The following is a 15,653-nucleotide window of genomic DNA, read 5'->3' as shown; positions in this document are numbered from 1 at the left end:
TTGAAAAATAATAATTTTTACCATCTGGCTTGTGGGTATTTAATTTAATTTTCTGTATTTGATTTATTCATCATCTTTCTGTTCTCGCACTTTTTTTCTGTTTTATCGTAATTTTCTTTTTTCTCTCTCTTATTTAGTCACTAAATAAGTTTAGTTGAATATCGGTAAATTATTCCTTTGGTTTCTGGGCTTTTTGATTCCTATATATGTTTTTACTTTTATATCCTTTGTGGTTCTTAGTCTGTAGAACCAATGTGGGGAAGGGATATCTGCCCCCCCCCCCCACCCTTAGATTTAGAAAAATATCTTTTTTGGTAGTTTTAATGATAAATACCCTATTACGTATTTTCATTGAAAAAAAGGAAATTACCCATCCACCCTCTTTTGAAAAATATATATTGCCCCCCCCCCCCCAAAAAAAGAAATGTCTTGAATTGGTGCCACTGACCTTAATATGATAACATCTGGTATACTGTCATGTTTCGTACTCGCTGAGCTTGGAGATGCCTTTCCTTCTCAAAGAATCCAAAAATTTGACAAGTTTAAAAAACTTCGCATTTAAAAAAAAGAAAGAATAACTAATCAACGTCTCTGCTTCAAGATTTGAACCCGTTCAGAAGTATTACTGTGGTCCGGTTATTTCGTTTAAATTTCATACAGGCACTTGTCAGCTAGCAGAATGAGAGAATATTTTAACAGCCCTGGAATCATTTCCATTTCGATGTTTATTTCCTAAACTACATGAGAATTATAAAATTAAGAGTTCCCTATACGCCCCTGTGTTGTATATATGATGAACTGGTAAAAATTTTAAGTCCCCATTTTGTCTGTAAAATATCAATCCTTTTTTCCAACAAAACAAAAACTTTTTTTGTTTTGTCTTTAACGAATAACTACAACAATGGTTTTTTTTAAGAAACAGACACAAACAACAATTGTCAGGTTTTAGGCTATGCAGGTTTAGACTATTTTTTAATTGTCAGGTTTAGGCTATGATCAGTCATTCTTTAAAATACGTGAAAACCATCAAATAAAAACAATAACAAAATCAAAAAAATTGAGTCTTTAACTCATCATGAAAACCACCACTTGGAGTCAAAAACAGGGTTGCCACAATCCTCTGTCTAGAAGCTATTTTTCTCAAAAACAAGGTGCCACGTGCCTGCTATGTAAAAACTTCGCTAAATATGCAGGTTTCGCCCAATGCTACTTGGAATTGTTCAATTACCTGTCATGCTAAGTGCATTAGCAGAACCATACTATGCCACATGCCACAAATTTTGTGGCATGTTTGTGCATATGGCACTTAGGATCTGCTAAGTGCATTAGCAGAACCATACTATGCCACGTGTAGCAGAAAAGTTGCAATAACTAAGTAAATCCGTTTGTGTTCCTTTTTTTGCAAAAAGAATAAAAAAAATAAAAAAGTCAATAATTTGGCCTTAGGCTATAGTATAACTAATGAAATTTGAAATTAAAGGAGATATTTATTGTTTCTCCTGCATGTATTTATTATATTCTATATTACTAGGTTCCACTATTTATTTATTACTTAGCCTTTTTATGCTATAGATTATGCTATAAATTGACGAAATTTCTAAACGAAATGAAAAAATTGAAAAAGGAAATGAATGAAATGTACACTATAAGTTAATGACTTTAAAATGATATAAGGTATCATTATATCATTATAAGTATAAAGTATATATGAAAATTTGAAACTGATGAAAGGGATTTGTTTATTACTGATCTAATGTTTATTTTTTATGTACGTTAGCCTACTACATTACGTTTGTATTATAATTATTCATATTAGCCTACATTTATATTATTTTTTATACTATTTTTCGTATTGAAATTAATATTCATTTATATTGCATATGAAATTTCGTTCCAAATTGTGCACTGTTTTTCGAATCGTTTTTTAACAAAGAATTGTAACTATTAATTAAATCCTTATTCATTAAATTAAATTAATTCTTCTGTAAAAAGAATAACAACAATGAACAAAAGAAGATAATCCTGCCTTAGGCTATGCTATAACTAATGTAAATTTTAAACTGAAAAAAAGCGAATTATTTATTACTGATTTAAAATTGTTTTACTTTACTACATTACTACTTATTTATTACTTATTACTATTTATTTATTACTAAGCCTCTTGACAAATCCACCTGCATTTTTGTGAATTATAGTCATTGTAAAGATATTGTAATCCTTTTATAGAATCATATAGAATTAAAGTCCTTGTTATCCTTTTATAGAATTATAGTCCTTGTAAAGATATTGTAGTGTTCAGAGAGGAAGTGTTTTGTTAATTAATAAGCCGTATCTCAAAGGCTTTGCTTGTATATTCAGTGATTTAATACAAAGCCGTGTATTTTTTGGTATTAAATTAAATAGATACTATATTGAATAGATACTAAACGATAGTGTTTTACGAGCTGACCTTATGAAAGCTGAAACAGAGAGTATGCGAAATTGATGTAAATACGTGTTTGGGTAGTACGGGTATAAAAAGAGTATGGGAACAGATTCAAGCTTGTCTGATAAAATAAAATTTCAATGCCATCTACTATTACCCAGAAAATTCACAAAGTTGATCATTAAAATCTAAATGAAAATAGTGGCTGTACTCTTTTTTACTCTCTACTTTCATATTTGTTATACGAAACATGCTTTGCAAAAGGGCATTATATATATATTTGTATGCAGCTTGTGTGTATGCAGTATATGTCACTGTCTCAAGGCAGTTATACAACTTATTTTGACAAAAGTAGTCCGCATACACTTGGCCTAACCCTAGAGTCCTCCCGCAGTGGTCGGTTGGCTAAACTGATTTAGAAAGTACAAAATTTCCAATTAATTTACTATTTTCTATTTAATAATTTAATGTCTTATAATTTCATACAATTCGATCTAATAATTTATAATTACAATAATAAATAAAATAATAACTATAACAATAATAATAATTATAACTATAATATAATATAATAATATAATCTAATAATTTAACTATTTACATAAAAAAGTTAGTGGAAAAATAAAAAATAAGTAAACAAAATGGTTATATATATGATAATATAAATGTCACCACTTCATTGTTGACGTCAAGTTGACAAAAAAAATAATAATAATAGAAAATTTAAGTTCAAAAATAATCAAGGAAACGAGAGTCTTTTTTAGCCAGTGGAAAAAAACGAAATGAAGTGACAAAAGCAGGTATTGGCTAAACCGATTTAGTTCCTAATAACTTACTATTTTCCCTTTTTTCGTCATTATTCTTCTTATATCAAATATAATCATATAAGTTATCTTTTTATTCACGTAGCTTCTTTTTATTTTCCAACTAGCATATGTTTGCACACTAATACTAATAGCAACGCACTGGAGAATCAAGCCGCCTGAGGCCAACACAGGTGCTCTAACTCCTTCTTTATCCCAGTATGTTCAAAGCTTCATTCTTTATTTCCTCCCAGGAACATCCATTTTCTCTAAATCCTTTCGTATGACCTCTTCCCACTCCCTTCAGGCCCTGAATTTATGAGCCAAGCTTCCCGGGCCCTACTTTTTGTTTGCTCTGGATTTATGGCCAAAAAGTAAAATTTTTGGCAATCTGTCATCCGTAAAACGTGAGGTAGCCCTATTATCCTTTCTTTTGTTATAACCCTAGAACGTGGAATCGAACCGCATTTTTTGTACAGTTTATTGTCAAACAGTTAGTGGGAACGAACTGTAAGTAAGGAGCGACCCAGCTCAATAGTAACCGTAACTCTAAAAAGCGGAATTTTTATACCAATAAATATATTAAAAGATTCGGCTTATTATGCTGATTTTAAATATAAAAGTTTCATTAAGTTTAAATGTACTGATTAAGACATGGAATGGTCTTAATCAGTTTGAAAACGACTTGGAATGGAGATTATTTTTTTTTGTTTTTTGAATTGTTATTTTTTATTATGGTTCGCTGGTCTTTTGGGGCATGGTGTGGTTTCTCTTAACGTGGAATTAATATTTGATAATGGATAGAGATAATCGTGAAATTCCATCATCAAGGTTAAAAGAATTTGAGCGGAATTCTCTTTCATTTCAGTCAATTTTTCAAACTATTGTAGCTGGTGATGATGAAGATACTTCTAGTAATTTTGATATCCCAAAAAATCAATATATATTTATGAATGAGCTGGTAAGAAAAAATGTAAATACAAGTAGTATGTCGTTTTGGAATTGCCGGGGTTGGAGGACTGCGCAGGATGTGATTGAAACTTTTTTGTCGGATTCAGATACAGATATATTAGGCCTATGTGAAACTTTTTTAGATGATTTGTCAATTGAAAATATACATGTATAAGATTACCAATTTGTTCACATCGGTCGGAAAAGACAAAAACAAGGGGGTCTAGGTGTTTTGATTAAAAATTGCAAACCAGCACGTATAAGGATTGATTTTTTGCCAATGAATATTGAAATGATTTTTGAATCTTGTGTAGTTGAATGCTCTTTTCCAAATAATCGGAAGTTTTTAATTGCAGTTATTTACCGTACTCCGTCATCCAGCCAGATATAATTTAAAAATCATTTTGAAAGTATTTTGGATAAATTAGCTAGTCTTAATACTCCTTATTTAGTTATGGGTGATTTTAATATTAATTTAATGAAACTCCTATCTGCAGATCAGAATAGAATAGATAGAAATATTTTGCAGTTTTTGGAGGGCCCACTATCTTATGGACTAGACCCCGTATGTTTTGTGCCCTCTAGAATAGCTGATACATCATTTTCACTTATTGATAATATTTTTTCACCTTATAGTGCTGTTAATACATTTATTATTCCTGATGATTCATCTGACCACTGTATAATTATGTCTGATTTTCTTATAAATTTTCCGCATAATAAAAAAAAATCAAACCCAGCGTAGAGATTTTTCACATAAAAATGTGTTAAGGTTAAAAGAAGGGCTTGGTGATGTTGATTGGAGTCCTGTGATTGATGAGAAGGATCCGAACCAATCATTAGATAAATTTTATTATATTATGAATGAAAAGCTTGATCTTTTTTGCCCATATAAGAACCCGAGAGGAAAGAAACTTACCCCAAAAAAACCTTGGATAAATGAATCACTTTTGAGATCTATTAATGAGAAAAATCGTTTATATAAAATTAGAATAAAATATCCCATGGAAATAAATATAACGCGTTTTAAAAATTATAAGAATATGCTGGTAAGGATCCTTAGATTAAGTGAAAGACTTTATTATGAAAAATCTTTTCGAAATTCAGATTCCCCTAGAAAAACTTGGAGTTTGATTAATGATAAAATTGGAAGAAATAAAAAGTTGTTACATCCTGAAGTGTTATTTGATATTAATGGTAAAGAATTTAGAGGACCACAAGCTGTTGCTAAGAAGTTTAGTGAATATTTTGCTAGTATTGGATCATCTGTTGTTTCAGGAGAAGTTGACCTTTCTTCCCCAAGGTCGCATAAAAAATATCTACCGCCCACTCAAGATACGAGCATATTTATGGCCCCGGTTACTTTTGCAGAATTTCAAAAGGTCATTAAGAATTTAAAAATGGTAATTCATTGGGATATGATGAACTTTCAACTAATTTGCTAAAAAATATTGCAGGTGTAATTTTTGAACCATTGCTTCATATTTTAAATTTATGTATTTTCTCAGGTACATTTCCTAAAAGATGGAAAATTGCACGTGTAATACCATTACATAAAAAAGGAGATAAATATGATACAAATAATTATCGTCCTATTACAATTTTATCACCATTGTCTACAGTATTGGAAAAAATTCTAAAAGGAAGGATTGCTAATTATCTAGATAAAATAAATTTTTTTACAAAATATCAGTTTGGATTTAGGGCAGGTCATTCGACGGAACAAGCAGTTGCAGCTCTTGTATTAGAAATAAATGACTGCTTAGATAGTAATTATCATGTATCTACTGTTTTTTATGATGTTAAAAAAGCCTTTGACACTTTAAACCATGAAATTCTTTTTGATAAAATGGAAAATTCTGGTATAAGAGGGAAAGGACTAGATATAATAAGATCATACCTTTATGGACGTAAAATCGTGGTAGATGTTGATGGACATTTGTCTAGTTTAAATGATCTTGAAGATATTGGTGTCCCACAAGGATCGGTATTAGGTCCGCTTTTATTTTTTATGTATATTAATGATCTTAAACGATGTTTGCAGGGAAATAATGGTCTTGCAATTTTATTTGCAGATGACACAGCTGTTTCTGTTAAAGCGAAGGATTCATCTACATTGATTCAAAATTTGTTTAACACTGTTAGTTCAGTTAATCGATGGTTTTTTTTCTAATTATTTAGTACCGAATTTTAAGAAGACTGAATTTATGGTTTTTGGTCATTCAAAACGTGCTACTAAAAAAATTTCATGTCAGGAGCTTCAAGTTGGTGAGCATAAAATACGTAGAGTTCAATCGTATCGTTATTTAGGAGTTTTTATTGATCCCCTTTTTTCATTTCAAAATCATATTGATCATTTAAGGGTAAAACTTCCTCAAAATATTGGGTCTATGTATCGTTTGCAACATGTTTTTCCATTTTCAATTTTAAAAATAATTTATCATTCTTTGATTGCTCCTTATTTAAATTATTGCACAATTATTTATTTAACTACTTTTTGGACGCATATAAAACCCCTACAGATCCTTCAAAATAAAGCAGTGAGAATACTTAGAAATTTTTTACATCGTCCATCAAAACTTAGAGATGCATCGGAAAATGAAACATTATTTCTTTTCTTGAATTTATTAGATCTGAAACATATAAGAGAACTTAATATATCAATATGGCATTTTAAAATACAAGATCCTAGTAGTTATTTTTATGAAAAATCTCTGTTGATTCTGCCCCCTCCTTCGGCTCTTAGGTGTTCTGGAACATATCGAATACCCTTTGTTAATTGTGAAAGATCTAGATTTTCAATTAGATACCAAATACCATTTATTTCAAATAAATATAGGCTGAAAGATAGAATTCAAATTGAGGCATCATTTCGGCAAATATCAGTTCTAAGGAAGAAAATATTAAAATTATGTATTGACCTGTGATGGTGGACTAGAATTTTTTTTATTATTATTATTATTTTTTTTTGTTTATTTTTGTTACCCATTTTGGGATAGCCTTCCGTGCCTCACTTGTACAGAGTTTGTTTTATTTTTGTTTGTTATGTTTTTCTTTTTTTTATTTAACCAGGTTTTTTTTTTTTTTTTCTTTTCTTTTCTTTCTCTCTTTTGTTATGATGAGAAAATGTTTTTTTTTTTTTTTTTTTTTTTTGTTTTTTACCCAATTTTACGAGCTTCGCTCTCTGTTGGGGGTACATATTTTTTGTTATGTTTAATTAATCAAATAAACAGTAAACAGTAAAAAAAAAAAAAGACCACAAGCATGAGAAAATTTGCCTGATTTTTGAAAAAAGGGGGAAATACCCTCTAAAAGTATTAGAATTTTAATGAGAAATCACACCATCAGATTCAGCGTATCAGGAAACCCTACTGTAGTGATTTCAAGCTCGTATCTGCAAAAATGTGGAATTTTGTATTTTTGGCTAGAAGAAAGATCACGGATGCATGTTTATTTGTTTGTTTGTTGTTTTTTTTTTTTTTCAGGGATGATCTTATCGAGCCAATGGTCCTAGAATACTGCGAGAGGGCTCATTTGAAAGGAAATAAATGTTCTAGTGCTTTTTTAAGTGATCAAAAAGATTGGAGAGCGACCTGGCCCCTCCCCTTTTTTCCTAAAGTTGTCCGATCAAATCTTTACAGCACAATAACTAAGCCTTTGGATATAAAAAGACCCCCCCCCCTCCACAGCCCCAGGAGAAAGGTCTTTAAGTCATAAAATTTGTCCTTTTTTACACATAGTATTTGATATTGTGAAGTTTGTTATACATTTTCGGGTGGAGGGGCGGGGGGCAAATTTTTTGCTGTGGGTTTTTCTAGGGGAATTTTCTATGGAGAGGGAAGTTTCCAAGGGGTGAACTTGTCAGTGCAAAATATACTCTGGGGAAATTGGCCAGAATTCCTATATAAAATCCTTTTTAAATGTCTTGTTTTCTCTTTTTTGTCTCAATTTTACGAGTGGGGCTGTTAAAGGCAATTGTCCGGGGTAAATTTTCACCGGGATTGAATTATCTAGAGGATATTTCCGTGGGGAGGGGCATTTCTCCGTAAAGGTGGGGTCAGATTTCTTGGCATTACTTAGAAACGATCAGAAATTAAATTAAAAAAAATTCTTTCAACTAAAAATATGGAGTGACCTTAACTCTTAAAACGAACAGAAATTATTACGTGTATGAAGGAAATTGCCCTCTCCTCAACACCTCGGTATTTACGCTAAAGTTCGAATTTTGTCCCAATCCTTTAAGAACGACTTCTGAAACACAAAGGTTGTTTAATTAGAACAATAGGGAGTTTTTTTAAAGATACGAAAAACTTGAGCATAAAGAGTGAGGTGTTGAAGAGGGGGCAATCCCCTTCATACACGTAATAATTTCTGTTCTTTTTAAGTTTTAATATTGCTCCTTATTTTCGGTTGAAAAACTTTTATTTTTAATTTAATTTCTGATCGTTTTTCAGTAATGCCAGGGAGTCTGGCCTCAGCTCCACGGAGAAATGTCCTCCCCATGGAAATATCCTCTAGACAATTCAATCCTGGTGAAAACTTACCCCTCACAATTACCCTTAGCAACTCCACGCGTAAAATTGAAACAGAAAGAGAAAGCAAGACATTTAAAAGGAATTTTGTAATGGAATCCTGGCAAATTTTCCTGACAAGTTCACCCCCTTGAAACAATAAAAATTTTATGACATAAGACCTTTTTCCTGGGGTTGTGGAGGGGGGAGGGTCGTGTTATATCCAAAGGAATAGATATTGGGCCTTTCAACTATGATGAGAAAAATGGCTATCTAAAAATTTTGATCAGACGACTTTCGAAAATAAAAAGGCGGGGGAGGGTGCCAGGTTGCCCTCCAATCTTTCTGGTCACTTAAAAAGGCCACTAGAACTTTTGATTTTCGTTCGAATGAGCCCTCTCATGATATTCTAGGACCACTGGGTCGATATGATCACCCCTGGGAAAAACATTAAAATAAATAAACACACATCCGTGATCTTTCTTCTGGCAAAAAATTCCACATTTTTGCAAATAGGAGCTAAAAACTACTATAGTAATGTTTTCTGATACGCTGAATCTGATTATGTGATTTTCATTGAGATTATAGTACTTTTATGGGGTATTTCCTCCTTTTTTCGAAAATCTGGCAAATTTTCTCAGGCTCGTAGCCTTTAATCGGTAAAACTAAATTTAATGAAACTTATATATTTAAAATCAGCATAATAAGCCGATTCTTTTGATAAATCTATTGGTATAAAAATTCCGTTTTTTAGAGTTTCGGTTACTATTGAGGCGGATCGCTCCTTACTTACAGTTCGTTACCATGAACTGTTTGACTCAAGACTATTCTTAAAAAATGTTTGTGGAAAACATTTAAAACATCCTCCTCAGTCTTTCGAAAAGCCCTGGATCGTATACTTATCCAGCCCTAACCATTTTGTAATCAATAAAAAAAATTGAAACAAAAGAATATACCATTTTTCCCAGAATTTTAGGTTAAATCCAAATAAACTTAAACTTTAAATTGATTCCAAAATTTTAATGGCTGAAAATCAAACGTGGTTTAAGGGTTTCTAGTTCTCTTGGGTAATGGAAAACTGTCAATGCTGGTCATAGCCTTTACCTCTTATACGGCTAAAGTGTTCTCTTTGAACAGCTTATTATGACAGTTATTTAATCATTATCACATAATAAATTGGGAGTGAATTCCTGTATAGAGTTTGAGGAATGTTAGCAACAATTCAAGTAAAAGTTCTCATGAACACGTATGTTAATCTGCTAAACTCCAGCTTAGAGCAGGGGCTTGTTTATTCAATGTTAATTCTTACTTTTACTTGAAAAAATTTTTTTTTTACTAATTTAAAAACTCGAACAGTTTCTTATACTCGAAGAGCTAAAATTTGACAAATAAAAATTTTCTAAAGGGAAAGATTCGCGATGCAACGAATTACATAATGCCACATTCATTCAGCCATTCATAAATAACAAGAATGAGACGAGCACCCAACTTTCATGAGAATTTCTTTAGTGTCCTCAGAAGTGTTAAATCAGCGACGTTAGTTCAGGAAATTATTAGAAGGCGCTGGGGGTAAAATACAGTTTTGAAAATCTAGGGAGTATTTTGTTGTTTTTTTAACTCTTCAACAGAAATAAAATAACGGTATTTTTTTTTAATCTGAGGGAGGGTATAAAAATAAACTCGCCCCAATTAACAACCCTACCGTTAAAAGCTGGCTGTATCTTCAGGCTTTGTCTTGCACCATAGTTGTGCATATTTTGGGAAAGGTTCAATAATGAATGGACCCGAAATTCTATTGGAACTTAGAACATCCCGTTAGTTGTTTTTTAATATATTAAATAAGATCAAATTTTAAAGAAAAAGATGGAGAAAGAGAAAAAAGATGTTTTACATTATGTCCCCATGTTTCACGGAAGAAATGCAAAAACATGACTTTGAAATACTATAGATAGTAATTAACTTTTCAGGATTTAAAATAGGAAGGAATTTCGCAAGCACCCTATGTATTTTCTGAGTAGCATTGTTGGTTGAGAGAAGAACATTTTGAGTTTTGGGGGAAAGTGGGATGTGCCAACTTTTCATTTCAAAGATATCTACCAAACAATTCTGCTTTATTAAAAAGATCGTCAAAATTCATTGGTATTTGTCAAGTAATCTGTTTTTATTCAAAATTGTGACTTGGAGAAAAAAAAACCAAGAATGCAAGGGAGAACAATTGAAGGTCCAGATAATGATAAGAGAGAATTGATTTTGTCCTAAAAAAAACAAAAAGGGGGTTGTACTGGTTGTCACAATTAAAAGTAATTAGGATTTTTGGATTATGGGCAACATTCTTTACGTTCTTAGGACCAATTTTTTTTGCATCTTTGAATGCCAATTTATTATAATGAAGAAAGACTGTATGTAGGGGGTTAGGGGGTTTGAACCCCCCACCCTGAAATGGTTGTCTGACTCATAAAAACGTAACAAAAATGAATATGAACAAATCTCGGATGTGTATTTTAAAATTTATTTTGCCCCTCCACTCCCTGGAAAAAAAAATCCTGGATACCTTCTTGTAGTGGAGCACAGTTTATATAATATACCAGTAAGTTTACGGCAGATGATTTTTGGCTCTTCATTCTTGGTGCAAACAAAAAGCTCCTCCCACTTATTTCTGCACTTATTGGTTGAGGCAGCCAAGTGGTTTTGTCAGTACTTGTTCCGTAGGTGATTATTCTTTGTCTACCCGTGAAAAGATCTAATGCCGCTTATGTTTATATCTGCAAAAACGTTCTCTGGAGCACTCGCACCTCGGTCCGGGTTTTTATAATGGGTGAGATAGGGAAAGCTCATACTGGATAATTATATAAACTGTGTAGTGGAGGTAGGCCACTCACTGGGCCTCATGTATGATTCTTCAATATATAATAAAAAAAAGCTTGACACGAGTCAAATAGTATCATCATTAACAGGAAAACTTTTTCATAGCAGTCACCACTACTTTTAAAAGCCTGTGTTCAACACAAATTCCTAATACTATATAAACATTAAAGTGGAAGAACCCTTACCCTCAAACCACAACTATGAAAGTGGAATGGTCATTTCATTTAACTAAAATAATTTTTCACTTTTATGTTTAAATTTTTTATATTGAGTAGGCTGACTCTCCACACGCTAACAAAAGAAGAACAGCAATTAAAAACATACGAGATGACCAAAAGCGTCAATTTTGTCTCCACAATCTCTCTTGCTACCTACAATGAGCTTTGTCCATAACCTCCATTCTCAAGGAAAACACAACTATTATTTTTTTAGATATATGGCTCAAACCTCTGCTCTGAGGTTATCAGACATGCTGAATTTGATGGAGTAATTTCGATCAAGAATGTATTGGGGTATTATCCACTTTTTCTAAAGCTACAAATATTTTCTTAGTCAAATAACTTTTGACTCGAACTTTGTAAATGTCTAACATTAGGAATCAACATAAAAGGTATATTTTTAAAATGAATATATTATTTTAGCTCTTTAATTTCATGGCTTTGCTTACTATGGAGAAAGATTCTTCTATAATTTTTGTTCATTACCACAAACATTTTGAAATGAAAATCCATGCTTAGACATGAATTGCCTAGGGTTAGTAACAGGATGGGATATATGTTTCACATGATAGTGTTGCTTAATCTAAGCATTATTTTGATTCAAAGTGCTCATGGGCATTATCAAGGAATTTTTTTCAGAAAATTTATAATTCTGTAAGTCAAACTATCTTAATTTAAAGTAATTACATGTTTTCTGGTCCGAAATTGGTACATACCTCAGCTCTTTTTTATATGGGTTCAAGTGTGGTCTGAAGTTGCATTAGCCAGTACTTTGTATAAAGAAATGATAGCTACTTGCCTTCATTTTGAATTTATTCCAGTAGATTTGAAAATGCCAAGGTGATGAACTTTATACTGCAATAATAAGTATAGAAACTGTAACTTTCAATTACAGACGTTTTTTGTGTGTCAGTTTACCGTACCTCATTATTGATACTTGCTTTTAGAAGTCATATATTTGAGTCTTTTTAATCACTGAGTTGAGTTTAGATTTTCTTTTTTTTGCTTCTAATTAATATACTTATTTCCAAATTCAAACGCCCCCAAGAGTCATACCAGAATGCCCCTAATGCTCATATTTTAGAGTCACCCCATATAATTTTTAAAAGCATTTTGACACACACAATCTCAGACTTTCTTGGATCTTTCAGTAATGCTGTATACTTCAAAATTATGAAGCTTGCTGCAAATGCACAAGCAAGGTGTCATCAAGGGATTTTCATCCTCTTCAGGGTGACTGGGGGAGAAACCTCTCCAAATAAAGCTTAAGATTTGTCTCATAGTTCAAACTTTCAGAGTACATTACTGGGAGGAAAATAATAATGTCTACACCATTTTTAGACATGATGAGGTGGACAGGTTATTTGAAAAAACTCTGATAAACCCTTGTTTGAAAATGACTATTTTCCACTTTTATTCAGAAGTATGTAATATAACCAGAAATCTCTTGCTGAGTAAACTCTAAATATAATAGAGACCTATGGCAAGTAGGTATATAGGACCTTTTCTTCTGAATATAGCCTTTAGAGGGAGTCACTTTGCCAAGAGCCTCCTCCTGTGTTCTCTAATGCCCATATATTTTTTCCGTGTGTGCATTAAAATACAATACCCATTATGTATGTATCTGCTATTTTTCTTCTTTTTTTTGCATGTATGGGACCTGAATCTTACACCAAAGATGGATGTCTAACGTAAAATATTTCGTTTCTAGAAAAATGCAGTTCTGTCTGAGCTTATTCCATGGATGGAGTATGTATGCAGGATTCGAGCCTATAGAGCTTTGCCCTCTTCCCCTGCAGAAGTCCAAAACTTTTGCAATAATACTTATATTTAAGCAAGGCAAATAATCCCTGTGCTTGACTCAAAACTATACAAGAAAATTTTGTTTTTGTTTCTCAATGATACATACTGAAAGCTTGAGATATGAAGCAAATCCTAAGCTTTTTTTAACTTTGGTTAGAAAAAAAAACACCAAATAAAAACAGTAATAAATTGCTGATAAATTCAAGCAAGTGGAAAAGAAGTGGAAAGCACCAGAATGTTTTGAATATACAGAGGCTATACCAAATTCATTTTTTCATAATCTATAATAGACTGATTGAACCCTAAAGAGTAATTTTCTTAATTATGTTTTATGGGATATAAGTCCTAAAGCATAAAACTTGAATTTGTTTGAAAAAAATGTATATACTAGTTAGAATAATTTACTTTAGCTTTTGGGAGAATATGGAGGGCCAAATTATAATTTTGTATGTTCTTTATACATTGAATTGAAACAACCCTAAATTTCTTCAGAATTAATCCAGAAATAAGGAATAGACAGATGATTTTTCAAAGAGATTATTTGAGTATTTGGCTTCCACAAGGTACAAGGTCAAAATCATCAAAACTTTGAACAGCTGCAAAATCAAAATAACAAAAAATACAAAGAAAAATTTGTGGAGTTGTATATATCCACCAAGTGAAAAAACCCACCAAATTGTCAAAGTCTAAGACCACAGGTTTGATTGCCTAGTTGATCTCATATGAAAGAAAAATTATATAGAAAGTTCTTTTGGATAAGCATCCCTTGAATTTCTTAAAACATGACAACTAATAAGAAAAAGACAAACAAAAAAACATAAAATTTATCAAGTGCCAAAATGGGATCCATTAAAATACCCAATGCCTGAAGATAAACTTTCCTAAGATATACCCTTTTTGCTTTGGTATATGTTTTTTTTTTTACCAAATTTACATGAGATACCCTGATTACTTCAAACCAAGGTATATTTGGGGATAATTTTGTTTTCCCCTGTAAAGTACTAAACCAGAAAAAAAAATGTTATTCAATAATGTTGAGTTGGAACTTCAACAAAAGTTATAGACTGCACATAGTCATTAACAAGAATCATTGTGTTTCACAAGTCCCTTGATTTAAATAATTTTCACTCTATATACCTGAAGTAAGTTGAGTCATTTGCTTGACATATTATGTTTTTGTTTTACTTACCAGACAAATTCAAAGAGTTATGACAAGGACCAAAGGGTTTATCTGATTTTGTTTTTTGTCTGATGAGATCAAAAACTGGCCATAAAGATAAAACCCTTCTAGTCTTCTTCTTTGAATTGTTTGTTTATTAATTTGAGCTTAATGCTTATTTATACCAGCATTCAAGTTACCATCTATCTTTGTCAATATGTTGTTTTTAATGATACCCATATATGCTTTTAATTACACTTTTTGACAAAATGTAAATACTACTTTTGATCTTTATCATGGCATTGTCAGTAAGATTGTTTTACTGAAACTTCCTAGCTGTTAGATAGAGAAAAATTTTATGAAAACAACCAAGTCTCTCATTCAGGCTCTAAGTTTTTAGTACTCAAGCTGTTACAACTTTTGATTGCACTAGCAAAAGCATGTTCTTACTAGGTTTTTACCAATCAGAGACCTTGCAAAGTAGACATAATTTTGAGCCAAAATTGACAACCATGTCTTCTATCCTTTATGTAGGTCAGTGGTTCACAAATCTATTTAGACACTATAACCCTTTTTACCCACAAACAGGTACCCCTTCTCAGTTACCAGGACTAAGAAAACTATAGCTAAAATATGAATAAAATTGGAAGTCCTAGAGTTAAAGGGTTGCTTTGTTTTTTTTTTGGCTGGCCACATACCCCCTACAAAAATTTGTGTACCCCTAGGGGTACACATACCACAGTTTGAGAACCACTGATCTAGGTAACAAAATTATTTGAATGCCTCAAGATAATGAGATTGTTTAAATATTGAAGGATACACAAGAAAAAACAAAACTTTAGGTAAATGGCAATAGAAATTAGCAGATAATGATAGCTTAAGGTGACCAGGGGTACCTTAGAAGATCAGTGTATTTGC

Source organism: Artemia sp. Qi Xiang Cuo, chromosome 4 (assembly GCF_049724085.1).
Source record: "Artemia sp. Qi Xiang Cuo chromosome 4, ASM4972408v1, whole genome shotgun sequence".
NCBI lineage: Eukaryota > Metazoa > Arthropoda > Branchiopoda > Anostraca > Artemiidae > Artemia > Artemia sp. Qi Xiang Cuo.
Note: the sequence above shows the minus strand (reverse complement) of the source record.